We start from the raw sequence: 14,688 nt of genomic DNA on the forward strand, positions 1-14,688 counted from the left end.
GGAGGGGTATCTAACCACCATAGAAACATTCATTGCACCCTAAAGTTTCCATATGCCTAATTTGGTTTAATTTGCTTGATTAATTCTCGGGTAATGCAAAAATGTGTGTTTCATTTGTACGGCAGCCCCCTCTAAGAGAGGGGGAAGGAGTATCTTAACACCATAGAAACATTTATTGCATCCTAAAACCTCCACATGCCAAATTTGGTTTCATTTGCTTGATTAATTCTCGAGTAATGCAGAAATTTGTGTTTCATTTGTATGGCAGCTCCCCCTTTGAGTGGGGGAAGGACTGTCTAACTATCATAGAAACATTTATTGCACCCTAAAACTTTCACATGCCAACTTTGGTTTCGTTTGCTTGGTTAATTTCCGAGTAATGCAGAAATTTGTGTTTCATTTGTATGGCAGCCCCCCCTTAGAGAAAGGGGGAGGGGTCTCAAAATATCACGAAAACCTTTCCCGGCCCAAAAAACCCCTACATACCAATTTTCATGTCGATCGGTTCAGTAGTTTCCGAGTCTATAAGAATCAGACAGACAGACAGACATCACTCCATTTATATATATATAGATTCGCGAACTCTTTTCGCGAATTTGAATTTAATTTGAACTCCAATGCGAGCGGAATTGTTCTCTATTCACGCATTGTCGCAAATGAAAAATTGTTCTCATCACATAATTCACGCACATGAATTTGAACAAAGTATCCGAAATAATTCACTAAACTGATTCGGCTCGAAGGACTAAAATATTCGCGCGGAACTGTTCTTAGTGTTCGTCTACTTCACAGACAAAACAAATATTTAAATTCAAACACAACCTTCCCCTTCACTTGCTTCTATGTAGTGATACTAATGGTATAGCCACTTAGAATGCGAAACCATAAAATCAGGTCCATCTCGAAAGGACTTCAATGGAATAAAAAAATTTGATGAGACAAAATGAAGCTTATTTATTACACCATCGAAGAAACCAATGAATAAAAAAAATATTCTGATGTACTTTTGTCAAAAAAACAAACTTTAGAAAGAAGATCCTGGAATCATCTGTTGGCGTACGATTTCAATACTTATGTTTGGAGAGGAGAATGAGATGAGAATATTCAACTTGCATTTTCTGGCATAAAATACGAATACAGTATAATCCGTTTATTATGACTCCGCCTATTATAACTTAATTACACAACGAAGTTTGGTTTTCATATAAAATTCTTTGTAAAAAGATCGGATACAATGACTTCTTTACAGTGACATGTCGCTTATTATGACCCATTTTTATTAAATTATGTCCAGTTATAGTGACCGGCATGATTCTTTACACCTTCGATAATGTTCGTTGATTCCCGCCGATGTTCGGCACGTGGCTCGTTTTTGTTTTGAATGTCAATTAGCAATTGACACTTAAACGTCAATGATAGCGTGTCATGGTAGCAGCAAATATGAGTGGCACAGAGAAAAAAAAAATTACTCGTTAATGAAACGTTACAAAAACCAAGAAATTTTTGCAGGGTCAAATCGTTACCTGTCAACAATTGTAGAGCTTGGATGAGGTCAGAAATTTTTGAAAAATGGCTTCGAGATTGAGATCGTGATTTGATTAAGAGGAAAAAAAGGTTTTATTGCTGGTTGATAATTGCCCGCTACATCCTAAAGTTACTGATTTAAAGTCTATAACACTTGCTTTCCTTCCGCCAAATACAACATCAGTAGTACAGCCAATGAATCAGGAAAAGATATGATCAGTCAAAACTTATTTTCGAAAGAACCTTGCAACGAACAAAAATAACGGTGCTAGATGTAATTCTGATGGTTTGTGATGCCTGGCATAAAATGTCATAAAGTACCATTCACAGCTGTTTCAAACATGGATTCATTGAAAACCACGACGATTTACCTGTTCAAATATAAAAAAAATGAATTTGATGAAGAAGATGAAGTTCCTTTATCTTTGTGGTCACGAAATATGAATTTAGATTCTTTAGCAGTACCGGAAATGTGGAAACATTATGTTGACATGGACATGTCAACAATTCTTAATCAAATTAAGAAAAATATAGGTATTACATACATACATGTATCGTACTTATTACGTGCAATTGTTATTTTTATTTATTATGCTCTTTTTCTTTATTAAAATATGTATGTACATGAGCACATATTTACATAAGAAAGTTTTCTTTTATCACAAAACGCTTTGTATGACGTCCGCTCATTATGACGAGTTTGTCAATTCCCTTCGATGTCATTATAAAAGGATTCCACTGTAGTAGTCATTGTTGAACCAATTAAAAATTTAACATCGACCATTGATTCATCATTTGATTGGCCTTTCTAAGGCTGCGGAAATTACATTAAGTTTCAACTCTCTATAATAGAAAGAATCATTACGCGCATATTGGCAAGTAAACCGGACCGATCGACAGAGATACCAGGTCTACAGTAATTATACAGAAATGTAGACAAAATTGACGGCGTTTTGGACCACTTCTGTGGATTCAAACGGATTTTTGTCTTCAGGGTTTGTCCGTTTACAACACCGGTACTCAACTTTTTTTTTTCATGTGGCCACAAACACGTGTTAGTGATGGTGCCGCGGGCCGCAGATAAAAATAAAGATAAATGAAGAAGGATGATGTTCAAGACACGCACTGTTAACATAGAACTACGAAATTACTGCCGGCGAGCACAAACTTTGTAGAAAATTAATAATAAAACTCTTTGATACAAATATTCGATAGCAATGACAAGCGCCGACAAATGAATGATTTCACTGGGTGAGGAGCGCGAACGCTTCGCGAAGCAAATTGAGTAGATTGCCAAATTGATTCAGAGCATCAACATGTAGGGTAGCACGGGGTGAGTTGGACATACGGCGTGATTTGGACCACCCCTTCATCTCAAAAAGTACGGCTCTACTTGGATTGTTTTTATTAATATTTATGTCATCTCCTTTTATTGTTGAACCGTATGTACCTAACGTAAAAAACTTTGGTAAAATTCGAAAGGTGGAAGGAAGCAAGGTAGCATGAACACAGCAAGCACTTTGATTGCCAAAAAATGTGAGTTATCCGATCGTGGTTTGAAGGTTTCTCCCACTGATTAAACAAACTTTTCGTGTATTGTGCAGTAAAGTTCTGTTCGAGGAACAATTTGATGCAGTCAAACTGTAAGTTTGATAACAATGAATGAAATTAACTGCTTTTTAATTTTTGCATGTTGTGTGGGGTGAATTGGTAATACAGCTTAGAAACTTTTCTTTGGTCTAATTCATCCCAGATGCCGCTGAATTACAACATGAGGATGGGCAGACAATGTTGGAAGAAGGATGATCTTGAAAGAGCAAACCAGGCCATCGGTAACGGATTTTCTTTGACCATGCATCGAAAGGGTTTGTAAATGCTCGAAAAACAGTGAAAAGAACCATACAAAACTCGAGATGGTCTCAATGCAATTTTTCTGGTCTGGAATCTGGCCAACACACCTGGTATCGATCCCAGAACAGTGTTACTGATTGTAACATTATACCAAAATACTTTACCTAAACATAAGTATGTTTTTTTCGAACAAATGGAACACTGGAACAAATCACCCCGCATCACATTTTAATGTCCAAAAATCATCTTTTTTATTTTATGATATTTTATGATATAGTTTTTCAGTATCTCCTAGCAAAATTACATCTCCAATGCAGAACGAAACTTCTCAGCAGACGTAGAACGGTAACAGAAAATCCGAACCGAACCTATTATGTTTAAGCTGCGGAGAATCATCACAAATCAGTCATTCACGATTTATCAGTCATCCAAGCAACAAGGGTTTCCAAATAGTATTTCTCAAGGCCGGGTTGTTTACTTTGGTATTTCTAATTGGTCTTTTTCAATGCTAGAGGCGAATAAACTGAGAAAGCTAAAACCCTCTACAATTCAAAACAACAGAATACCGATAAATCCAAACACACTCCTGAATTCACCGAAGCTCTCTTCAGACAAACATAAACATTTAATAGATTTTTAGAATGTATCGAAAATTCTTAAATAACTCTGAGATGGCCCAGGGTGAGCACAATATTTAGAGAACTTTCGATGACAGTTAACGACATGCATCGACAAATCTTGACTAAGATGGACTTTCAAGCAGGGAATCATATTTTTTGTGATTTGTGATTCGATAGTTTGCTTTCGAAGCAGTTTTGAAATATTGAAAAAAGTTATAGGGTCAATTAATAAACAGCATTATTCATATACCTTTTATCTTTCCAAAGAAGTTATTGATACACCACTTCGTACAGCTGACAAAGAGGTGTTAACACTCGAAACATTGCACCCCAAAGAAAGTTTCAGAAAGTTTAAACCAGTAGAGATTCAAATATGGTGTAATGTAAAATACAGTGCCTCTGTATTTTACATTACACCATATTTGAATCTGTACTTCACCTGATGGCACGCAACTTGACATGGTGCCTCCACCGAACCAAATTGCACCATATAGTGCGATTCAAGATCGCAATATAATGTCTATCCACATTGTCCGTAGAACGAATGCTGCAATTGCATTTCGAGCGTTCAATTAACGCCTGTCTTATTGACAGTGATATTTGAATATAGTACCTCTGTCATACATACTTGACCATAAGAACACGATAGAAAAATGTGTATTCTTCCAATTTTCCTCAATTTAATAATGGGTTAGTAACGTATAAATTACTCAAAAAAAATTAAAGAATTCCGATTGGATTGGAATACAAACCACCAACATTCATTCATAGCTGATATAAATATTAACGGTAAAACTATTTCATGGGAAACCGTCACCAGTTTTGACGTAGGAATACGTCTTTCATTTCTATACTGGGGTGTAAATTCAAAGTTTCCAAAACGAAAGCGTTACGCTTGAGAGCGAGATTTTGAGCGTGAATAACTCCTAAACAACTGAACGAAATGGTATGATAAACACTTCATTCGAAAGATAAAATGTCTACGCGTTATATACTTGTTACTTTTTGATCCAAAAACTTGTTTCAATAGCCTTAAAATTGTTTTCAAAACAGGGTATTGAAATCACCAATCGGTATATAAGCGAGCGCCGTTCGGAAATCCACTCAGTTATAATTGAACACCGATTGGCGCATGTTGTCGCTGTTGTGGCGAAGCTAACTTCGTTCATCATGGAAGCGCTGATGAACGGTGTCACCAAGAGACTGTTTGTGCATCTGTGTCCAAAAGGGAATCCATCGGGAGGAGAGTGATGCCACTGAAAAGGCGACCAAGAAAGTATCAGCATCGAGAAACGGTTTCGCTTGAGGCATTGGAGCAACCACCACACACACATTCACACGGGCAACTTTTTTCGTTTGGTGATTATCGAGTTAGCATTAACCACTGGCGGGTATCGAGCATCGGGAAGAATCCGGAAATGTTTTCTATCCATATAATACTGCTACCAAATACATTTTGTTTTGTGATTTTTCAATCAAGTGCAATTAACAGATTTATTCATTTGTTTATTAATTCAACAAATACATGTCTATGAGCCATTGGCTCTAAAAACTGACTGACACCGAGTTTTCGTTCAGGCTGCGTAAGTCACCGTTGACTGACAGTATAATGTATGATAACAAACGTAACTAATATAAATATATAAGCTTTCAAGCATTCCCTTTCGAATAAAAATACCTTACAATACGGTAAGAAACGATGACCCTAATACGTTTAAAAATTTCCATAGAGTCGCCATAAAACCATAGCATTCAACATGTGAACTAACAATATTTTGGCATTTCTAAATTCAAAACATTAATCAGTAAATAAGGTTCATATACATTTTAACAAAACCATACAATTCTGATCGAAACTGACAAAAAAAAAATCAAACATTCGGAAACAGCTCTGACAATAGACTTGTTTTTAACTGTTTTTTGAAGGAACATACGTTACGAGATTTAAAATTGTCCCTAAGGTTGCAATTAACAGGTGGTAATCGATTGAGCATTAACCACTGGCGGGCATCGAGCATCGAAAAGAATCCGGAAAGATGTCATCGTTGCTGAAAAATAATCTACCAGTTCCTCTTGGAATTGCAAATTACATTCAAGCGAAAGAATTTATTTTAATGTTTTCTATTCATATAATACTGCGATCAAATGCATTTCGTTTTGTGATTTTTCAATCAAGTGCAATTAACAGGAAAGCTTCTGAAGATTATTCTTCCCCATCAGTAGAATATTTTCGTTTCCAATATTGGTTGCATAAAATATTCTGTAACGTAACGCTCTCGTTGTCGAGTACCCCCAAAACGATTTATTCATTCATTCAGAATGGATCAGATTCAACTTCAAACAAATGTTCACTGAAACAACGATAGTCCTACGTCACCCTTGCGGTCATACCACAGATATAACCCACTTCCTGTTTCATTTTCTGATTTGGTACCGTTACTGAAAGACGCAGTCCTATGTCACAAAAAAGATAATGATTTCATACATCGATATCTTCAATTTTATTCGCTAATGTCGACGAAATTACCCTATTGATTGGATAAAATGTATATAATAGAAATTTAATTCACTAATACCACTAGAAAACTAACTAATATGTAGATGTGTAATGTGTAATGGGTTAAACTCCATTATTTTCATCTCATGATTCCTAAATGAGGGGCTCAGTATGCAAGGGGTGTAAGTGACTTGATCGATTTCTCTTCGTCAACTTTTTGACGTAGATCTACGTCTTTCAGGAAGGGTGCCAAATCAGAAAACAGGTCTCGTTTTTATGAAATAAAGTTAATAACTCTTTTAACTGTGAACGAATTCTCATGATTTGCATACAAATCGAATCGGAAATTCTCTAAGATTTGCTTGATACGCTATGCATTACAATTCGCTAATCTGTAAACGGTTTAAATTCATGAAAACTGGAAAAAATTTCCTTTTCCCATACATTTGTTCTGCCGATTTGTATGCTAACCCTACCCGTGTTTCGAATGCTTATAACTCGAACATTTCTTAATAGATCGAGTAGTTTGCATCAATTGATAGGAAATATTTCTACGCATCAATCACAATAAATAAAATGTTATTTTTCATTAGATGAACAAACACTTGAATAACTATAAAATATCAAGTGTTATCTAAACGCCCTAACTGCCAAGTAGTGATTGGTCCGATTTACGATTTCCCCAACACAGACTTCAAAATCGATGTACCGGTGGAAATCCGCTTTGGGGGGGTATTTTTGTTCCCATAGAGCTGTGTTTCCCTAACACGGACTTCAAAATCAATCTGCCTGGGGAATTACACTTTGTCAAAACAAACAAGTTAGGGGTATTTTTGCTCTAACACGGACTTCAAAATTAATGTACCTGGGGAAATCCGCTTTGCAAATACATGCAAGTCGGGGGTATTTTTTGAAGTTTGTACTCGCTTGTCGTTGTGCAAATTTACTTGTAACGAAGAACATAATCTATTACAAAAAAAATTCGATGCATTCTAAAATAATATTCGAAGTGGTAAACAAGTGGATTGCAGTAGTTCTACGTCGAAATTGCGGTCGTGTCCTAGATACAACCCCTTACAAATTTTCTTTGATTAATAACTCAACTGCAAAAACGTTCCAATTTGAGTTTGCTTCAAAATCTGATAGATGAGGTTCTGACCTACCTTCCACATTGTCAAATACAGCTGGGAATGAGTTTGCAGCTAAGTTATGACCAAAAGCGAGAGTCGATGTAGAGAAATCGATCAATTCACTTACATCCCTTTCATTCTAAGCCCCTCAAATGATTTCTCAAGTTTTCGTGATTGTTTTACATACAAAATGATAACGGACCAGTCGGTCAAATCTAGAGAGCTTGGTGGGCCATAGGTTGAGTTTACACTCTTAAAAATATAATATGATTTTGAAACAAGCGAAGGTTAACAGAACAAGGGAGATTTCCTTTCACATTGTACATTATTCGTTTCTAACGAGATTGGATTAGCTGGTGTTGATTCAAAAGATCATTTGATCCGAGCTTTAGAGGGATTTGGAACATTCTATATACATGACAAATAATCGTACGTTGTGTCACTGTATTTTGTGAACCCATTGGCTTATGTTCTCATTTTTGACCAAGTTTTGTCCTTTACATTTATTCATGAAGTTTTCATAAGGCTAGATTGTATTTGTTTCCGGGAAAATCAATTTGTTTGGTTACTAGTCGTCCGCACAGCTCAAATTGGGAATATTTAGGAAAAAATCTTGAAAACAACTACAATGTTCAAAATAATACTAACCAGACCATACGGAAACTAGATTTTTAGCGGGAAATGTTACTTCTCCAATAAGCTAAAAAAATTGTTAGATCGAGAAGTAGTAGTAGAATTTCGACAGCTAATAGCGGCCATATTGGATTCGGTCATTTGTATCTGTCATTGGTTTTCAGCCACGCGTGTCATTTATTTTTTGATGTAGAACTACGTCTTTCATTAAGGGTGCATAATCAGAAAACAGGTCACGTTTTTATGAAATAAAGTTAATAACTAACGTTAAAACTAACGTTAATAACTATTTTTGCCGCGAACGGATTTTGGGTATTTACATACCAAACGAATCGGAAGTTCCCTAAGATTTGTTGGATATGCTATACATTACAATCACATAGTCTGTATAAGGTTCAAATTGATGAAAATTGGAAGCATTCCCTTTTCCTCATACATTTGTTCTGTCCATTTGTGTGCTTTCCCGAACAGAGCTGTCAATAACAAGCAACGAAGGGGAAATCGTAAGATGTAAAGTCTCAACAGATGTAAAGAGATGTAAAGATCAACAGACAGAGTTTATTTCGTTTATTTACTCACCAAGAAAGTAAATGTCATTCTGGAATTTTGTATCTGATTTGGTTTCGCTAAGGATGACAGCCGCGATTATTTCGAGCATGTATTATTCTGCGAGCACAAGAATGAATCATCAAACAATTATTGTCAAATGATTCTACAATAAAAAAAAACATTTCAGGGCGACAAAACTGGTAGAATGTTTTTTTTTCAAAATTTTCGTAGCATTATAAAATAATATCCGCAGTTATAAACAAGCGACTTCAAATAAACTAGCCTAGTGTCTTGAACACAACCTCCTAAAATTTTTTTTTAATAATTTCTTTTTTTTACAGGCTCTTCAGAATATTTTAATCTATCACACATACACATTGTTTTTATGCTGGCACATTCACACGCGTGTCACTTAATCGGGAATAATTTCACGCCATCGAAATGGAAAGTGATCCCGATCCCAATCCCGGAAGCAGAACAACAACTGACGGTTTTCCGCAGCAAACGCACTATTTACTGCGCGCGTTTCTTTCTGCATGAGTTTGCTGATGCACGATGTTTAGCTACGATTGGTTTCACAATGGTATTGGTACATGAAAATTGACCTCACCGCTATGTTATGTTCCCGCCATGAAGCAATATCAAGGGGGGATATTTGATTAGAAAGTACTTGACATTTTTTAAATACTAAAAAGTTTTTTCGAGAAAATTATCATCGTCCTTATTGTAATATATGCGAAGAAATATTTCTTGTCGATTGATGTTAGCATCATTGCGGTCTACCTAAACAACTGCCGAGTTATAAGTGTTCGAAAATATTCATTTTATGTTACATCTTGAATTTTTAGATTTTAATTTCACGCCCTACGTTTTTCTGTTGAGCCTATTTGTTACCATTGTTATCATTACAGTGGAAATGGTGCATCAAATCATTGACAATAGGATCACGCAAATACACCAAAGTAAACAAGCTGCGGTGGAAATTTGAACGATGTTTTGTTCAAATCATAAATGACATCACATTCTCCACTGAATACAATTATTCGGCATCATCATTTGCCGAAGTTTCTGGGTTTTCTGTGAATTTCAAATCCTATCCCTTTCGGTGCTGATAGTGAAAATGAAACTCTGAATTAGTTATTTTTTTTAAATTTGTTGATTTTATTATTCAAAAGAGTCTCAACGCACTTTCTATTCGAATTAAATAACGATTCGAATTCGTGTTATGACTCATTTTGCGGAATGGCGTCCAACGCTTCGTTCGAAGTTGTTCGAACAGCCCTAATATCATCAAAAACGTATTTTTAATATCGTCTTCATTTTTGGGAAAAGTGAAAATTCACAGGGAGCCAAGTCAGGTGAATACGGTGGATGATTTACGACACAGACACGCAAAAAAAATACGCACGGAAGGAGCTTGAGACTACGCACATTATAGTGTAGAAAAGACCAATTTTATGGATTGTGCTGTTCGGGTTGATCTCGGCGGATCTCAACCATCGAATGATTCAAAACAGTTAAGTCAGGTGAAACAAACTCCATCTTATTGACACAGGGTGTCACACACCATATCAGATACGAACAATTCAAGTGATCCATATTTGTTTCTACCATCCTGAGAAAAAAAAAACTCTCAATAGTTTTCCAAATAAAATATGGAATGAATATCTGGCTGATTATAATTCCGTCACACAGAATAATAACACTTTTCAGAAGTATCCTGCTCGAATTTTGTCCTGCGAAATGTTATCATATAAGTATCAATCCACCTCGAATGCTCGCTCTTCATTTTCCTTTTCCGCCAACGCGAATGCAAGTAAATAAAGAACATTTTTGCTGTTTTTGATTATATGCACACATCATTATTCTCTACTCGTATTTTTTTTTATTATTATCTACCACACGGTACTCCTGCAACTGCACTCACACTTCATTGCGGGCTCCACTGCTGCTCTCGCGTCGCGCGGCTCCTGGAATACACGAATATCGGGAACCGTTCTGTATGCACACCAAACTTTCCGTCCCAATGCACGGATTTAATCCTTTAATCCTTTTTTAATTTAAATTTTCTCTCACAAACAGCACCCACACATAGCCGCACGCACACACGAATCATAAAGCGTGCTATCGGACTTTTCAATTACAGCGAACACAAAAAAGGATTCTAACAAACACTGTCCATTCAGGGCCAAAAATCACTACGCGTTAATCTCCCTGCTGGGAACCCTAGCATTCCATGTTGCGCCCAACTATTTTCCTCTTTTTGATCCCTCTTTCGGTGTCATTCACTCTGTCACTCTGGCATCACAACAAACAGCAGCAACAACAAATAAAGATCAGGTTGAATCAAGTCTTGCGTCCTGAAATTTTCCAACTGCCAACACTCTTTACAGCATGTATCTTCTCCTTCGAGCCACAACGGCATCCACCCAGACAAAGGCTAATCCACAAATTGTCAGTTGATCCGGGGGTATTAAAACTTGAAGCAATCCACAGCAGACTCCTGCAAACACCTAGAAGCGCTCGGCTCAAAATGTCCTTATGTAGTTAATCACACACCAAGTAGCTCTAGCACAGGAGTTTCACCGCCACCGAGGAGATCCCGAGAGCTCTAATCCGAGAAAAGTCCAAACTGCTACTGAGCGCAAAAACGTCGAGTGTCAAAAGTAAAAAGGATCCTCGACGCAACACATTTTCGGCAAGCGGCGGTCCCCCGCGTTCGGAAAAACTCGGAGAAAAAGTATGTTGCATCATCGTCATCATCGCCTGGATCACGTCATGTTCCGACGCTCTGCTCCGCTGGAAAAACATTTACTCTGTTGCTCCGGTAAGGTCGCAGCGCGAAAAACTCTCTGTTTTTATGTTGCACGAAGCGGAAAGAAGGGTTGTTTTTTTTTTGCTGCTCACGAGAGGAAGAGAGAGAGAGTAAAAATGGAACTCTCTTGCTCTTCGATTTACAGCCATGGTTTATGTTTTGCGCTCGAAAGTGCGGGGGTGTGGGGCGCAATAAAAACAGAGAGCCAATGCCACGTGCTTTTTCCCGGCATGGATGAGGGTATCGAAAATGTGCCATGTGCGTTTCAAGTGGAGTCCTTCCTCTGCGCGAAGTGTTGGTTTTTGTCGTTCTCTGGAAACAGTGAAATAGGATGTATGTTATGATACGAGCACAGTGACATGCAACAATGTGTTGGCCGGCGATTGCTTCTCGAACATTATTTTGCTGTCGTTGATGATGAAAAGTTATTTGTCTTTCAGTTTAGTATATCGTGTTTCGAAGGATATTACGGATGGGTTTTCCAATGTGAAATACTAATTGCGACTCTCAGTTTTTGATATTACGTAATTCAATTCTATGCAATATAAATTTAATTCTAATTAATTTGGAAATATGGTTGTAGTTTTGTTGGATTATACAGTTGTACAAGTGTCATGATATACTACATTAGAAGGTGTGATACGACCAAGATTACCAAGATTTCTTAGAGCATGAAGCAACGAAGAAAAATAAACTTATACCTCAAAAAGCATGCCGGGAATGATAGTTAGAATAAAGAGGGTCTAACTTCAAACATACTACATGGGCTGAAAAGTCCCGGGATTTTTCAACAGATGGCACCACTAAAAAATAAGCAAGATTCATTTCGAGAGGTTCATCTGTCATTAGCTTATGACCCATTCCATGAGGTTATGCACCAGAGAACCAAATTTAAAATCTAGTTTTAGGAGAAAATTGAAAACGTTATTTGAATAAGCACTAGTAATATCATAATTTTTTTGTAACAAGTTTAATTTTTATGCACCAACCTTTGATAGAGACAAGTTTAAAAACTACATAATTATATTTAAAATATTTTAGGTTTTCACTATTTTTGTGTTTCTTGAGATATCTCTGCACATGCTTAACTAAACTTCAATGTCTACATAACATCGAATGGGTGATTAAATGCTTGTTTGAAGATCCGTGGGTAGACCTACGTTTCATTATGTAATTTATGAGAAACAAACATTTTAAAAACAGGTATTTCGAAGCGTTGTCACGTCACAAAAATATACGATTTTTTCAGTTTATTAAGTGAATATAGGTTCAAACATTTTTATGCTTGGTTTTCTCTGAGCTAACAATGAAGGTCAACAACCCACAAAATTTGGTTTAGATCGGTCCATAAATAGAGGAGTATCAACTGTCTCCAGAAGTTTTTGTCACGTCACGAAAAGTATACGATCCCTTACAGTGTGACGTAACAACATTTTGACTTACTACAAACACTTTTTTTTACGTTTTCATGAATAAAGCACACAAAATTAAACGATGTTATAGTAATATTAAGAAAATTTCCAACAAGAATCATCTGTTGGAGAATATTTTATAGTTAGATTGGTTTTTTTTATTTAAATCGTTTATTTTTACAGGCTCAGTTACATAGGTTTAAAGGAGCCGAACTCCTTACTGTATTGTTACTAGTATATAAACATTTTTCCTTAATTCTAATGTTAATAATATAGGAAACCGATTACTCGCGGTCGACTCGAGTTTAGAAGGGTGACATATTTTCTTCAGGAATAGATTGGCTTGTTGTCAGTCAAATACTTTTGTGACGTGGCAACACCTGATTTTTTGCTGTTTCGGACTGTTGAACATTGATGACTAATTTTTGACAAATGATCTTTCTCCTATGTTTTATCAACAATATATGAACGTAGATTCCATAATATAAGATACAATCTTATTTTGTTTGCGGTTTGATGATGATAGTATTGAATGCTAAAGAAGTATGGAAAACCCATACAATATGGGCTTACTAGCGGTAGTCGTAAATCGTATTCCGATGCCATTTTGGAATCGAGGATGGTGACTTCTGATTCGTTAAAAACGTATATAAAAGACCGGGAATGACATGAAATCCCACAATACGATCGTGAATGGTAATGTTGGCATATATCCATGGGTGCGCGAAGAGAAATAAAAAACATTTTTTTTTTATAGTGAGAGATTGGATTCAAGTGAAAGAGAGATAATGTTTGAGTGGAAAGAACTAAGCCTTAGAGTGACGTGTGTGGAGTTATACAAAGAAAGTGCACATACAAATGCACACGCAAACATCAACGAACAACGATCAACTATCAAAATCAACGTCAAAGTCAAAGTCATCTTCAACACGCAAACATAAACGCCCTTGCACAGGTATGTGCGCGGATGCATACAAAAAGTTTATCATCAGTTTCTGATTGCTAAATCAAATGCGTTCCCCCTGTAGTGAGCGCCACTCGATGAACTAAGATTGTGCTAGCCATTGATGGCTAGCACCAGAGTGAACATGTTAAACAGTCACGATATAAAAACTGGAGGTCGGTTTATAACTACTTCCACTTTTCCCAAATAAAGACATACCGTGTATTACAGGTAACAGGTAGATTCAATTTATATAGCTTATTTTGATGAACATACCATAAACAATGTTTCACAATCTAAAAGAACATAGAACTCATTTTGCACACAGGTCGAATATGTTTCTTCTCTGTTTTTGAAGGAGTGAAAACGTAAAATGGCGTTTTAGCTAGAATGAAGAGCGCCAGGAAAAAGTCACCATATTATCAAATTGTCAGCGTTATGACACCTTTCTTTCAACACTATTGAAAATTCAGTAGGAAGCACCGTTCCTGAGATACAAAGGAGGATATATTCAGGACCACCGGTTGCGTTAGGATCATCTTCCCCTATAGGTTGGAGACCTATTGGAAGGGGAGGGGGAGATATCAGAGGAAAGTAAGAAGTATTCGGATAATAAAAAACATAAAAATAGTATATCGCTTGCTACAATAGGGTGAAATTCTTATTTAATACAACTTATTGATTGTGTGCCGTGACAACGCTTCGTGGAGACTG

General features: G+C 36.5%; 1 protein-coding gene and 1 pseudogene across 5 annotated transcripts in view; one reads left to right on the forward strand and one right to left on the reverse strand.

The window, feature by feature from the left end:
- The window catches only part of LOC129764224 (protein amalgam-like), a 238,800-nt gene extending 227,368 nt beyond the window's left edge, over positions 1 to 11,432 (reverse strand). For 3 of the 5 annotated variants that reach the window (XM_055763092.1, XM_055763087.1, XM_055763088.1), the window contains exon 1: positions 10,732 to 11,432. The gene's annotated coding sequence lies outside the window, so the exon portion shown is untranslated. Of the gene's footprint in view, positions 1 to 10,703 lie in introns of all 5 variants that reach the window. The other 2 variants (XM_055763089.1, XM_055763091.1) reach the window with 2 other exon arrangements.
- LOC129765597 (tigger transposable element-derived protein 6-like) lies at positions 1,547 to 9,792 on the forward strand (annotated as a pseudogene).
- Positions 11,433 to 14,688: the final 3,256 nt, after the last annotated feature.

Source organism: Toxorhynchites rutilus, chromosome 2, assembly GCF_029784135.1.
Source record: "Toxorhynchites rutilus septentrionalis strain SRP chromosome 2, ASM2978413v1, whole genome shotgun sequence".
Taxonomy (NCBI): Eukaryota; Metazoa; Arthropoda; class Insecta; order Diptera; family Culicidae; genus Toxorhynchites; species Toxorhynchites rutilus.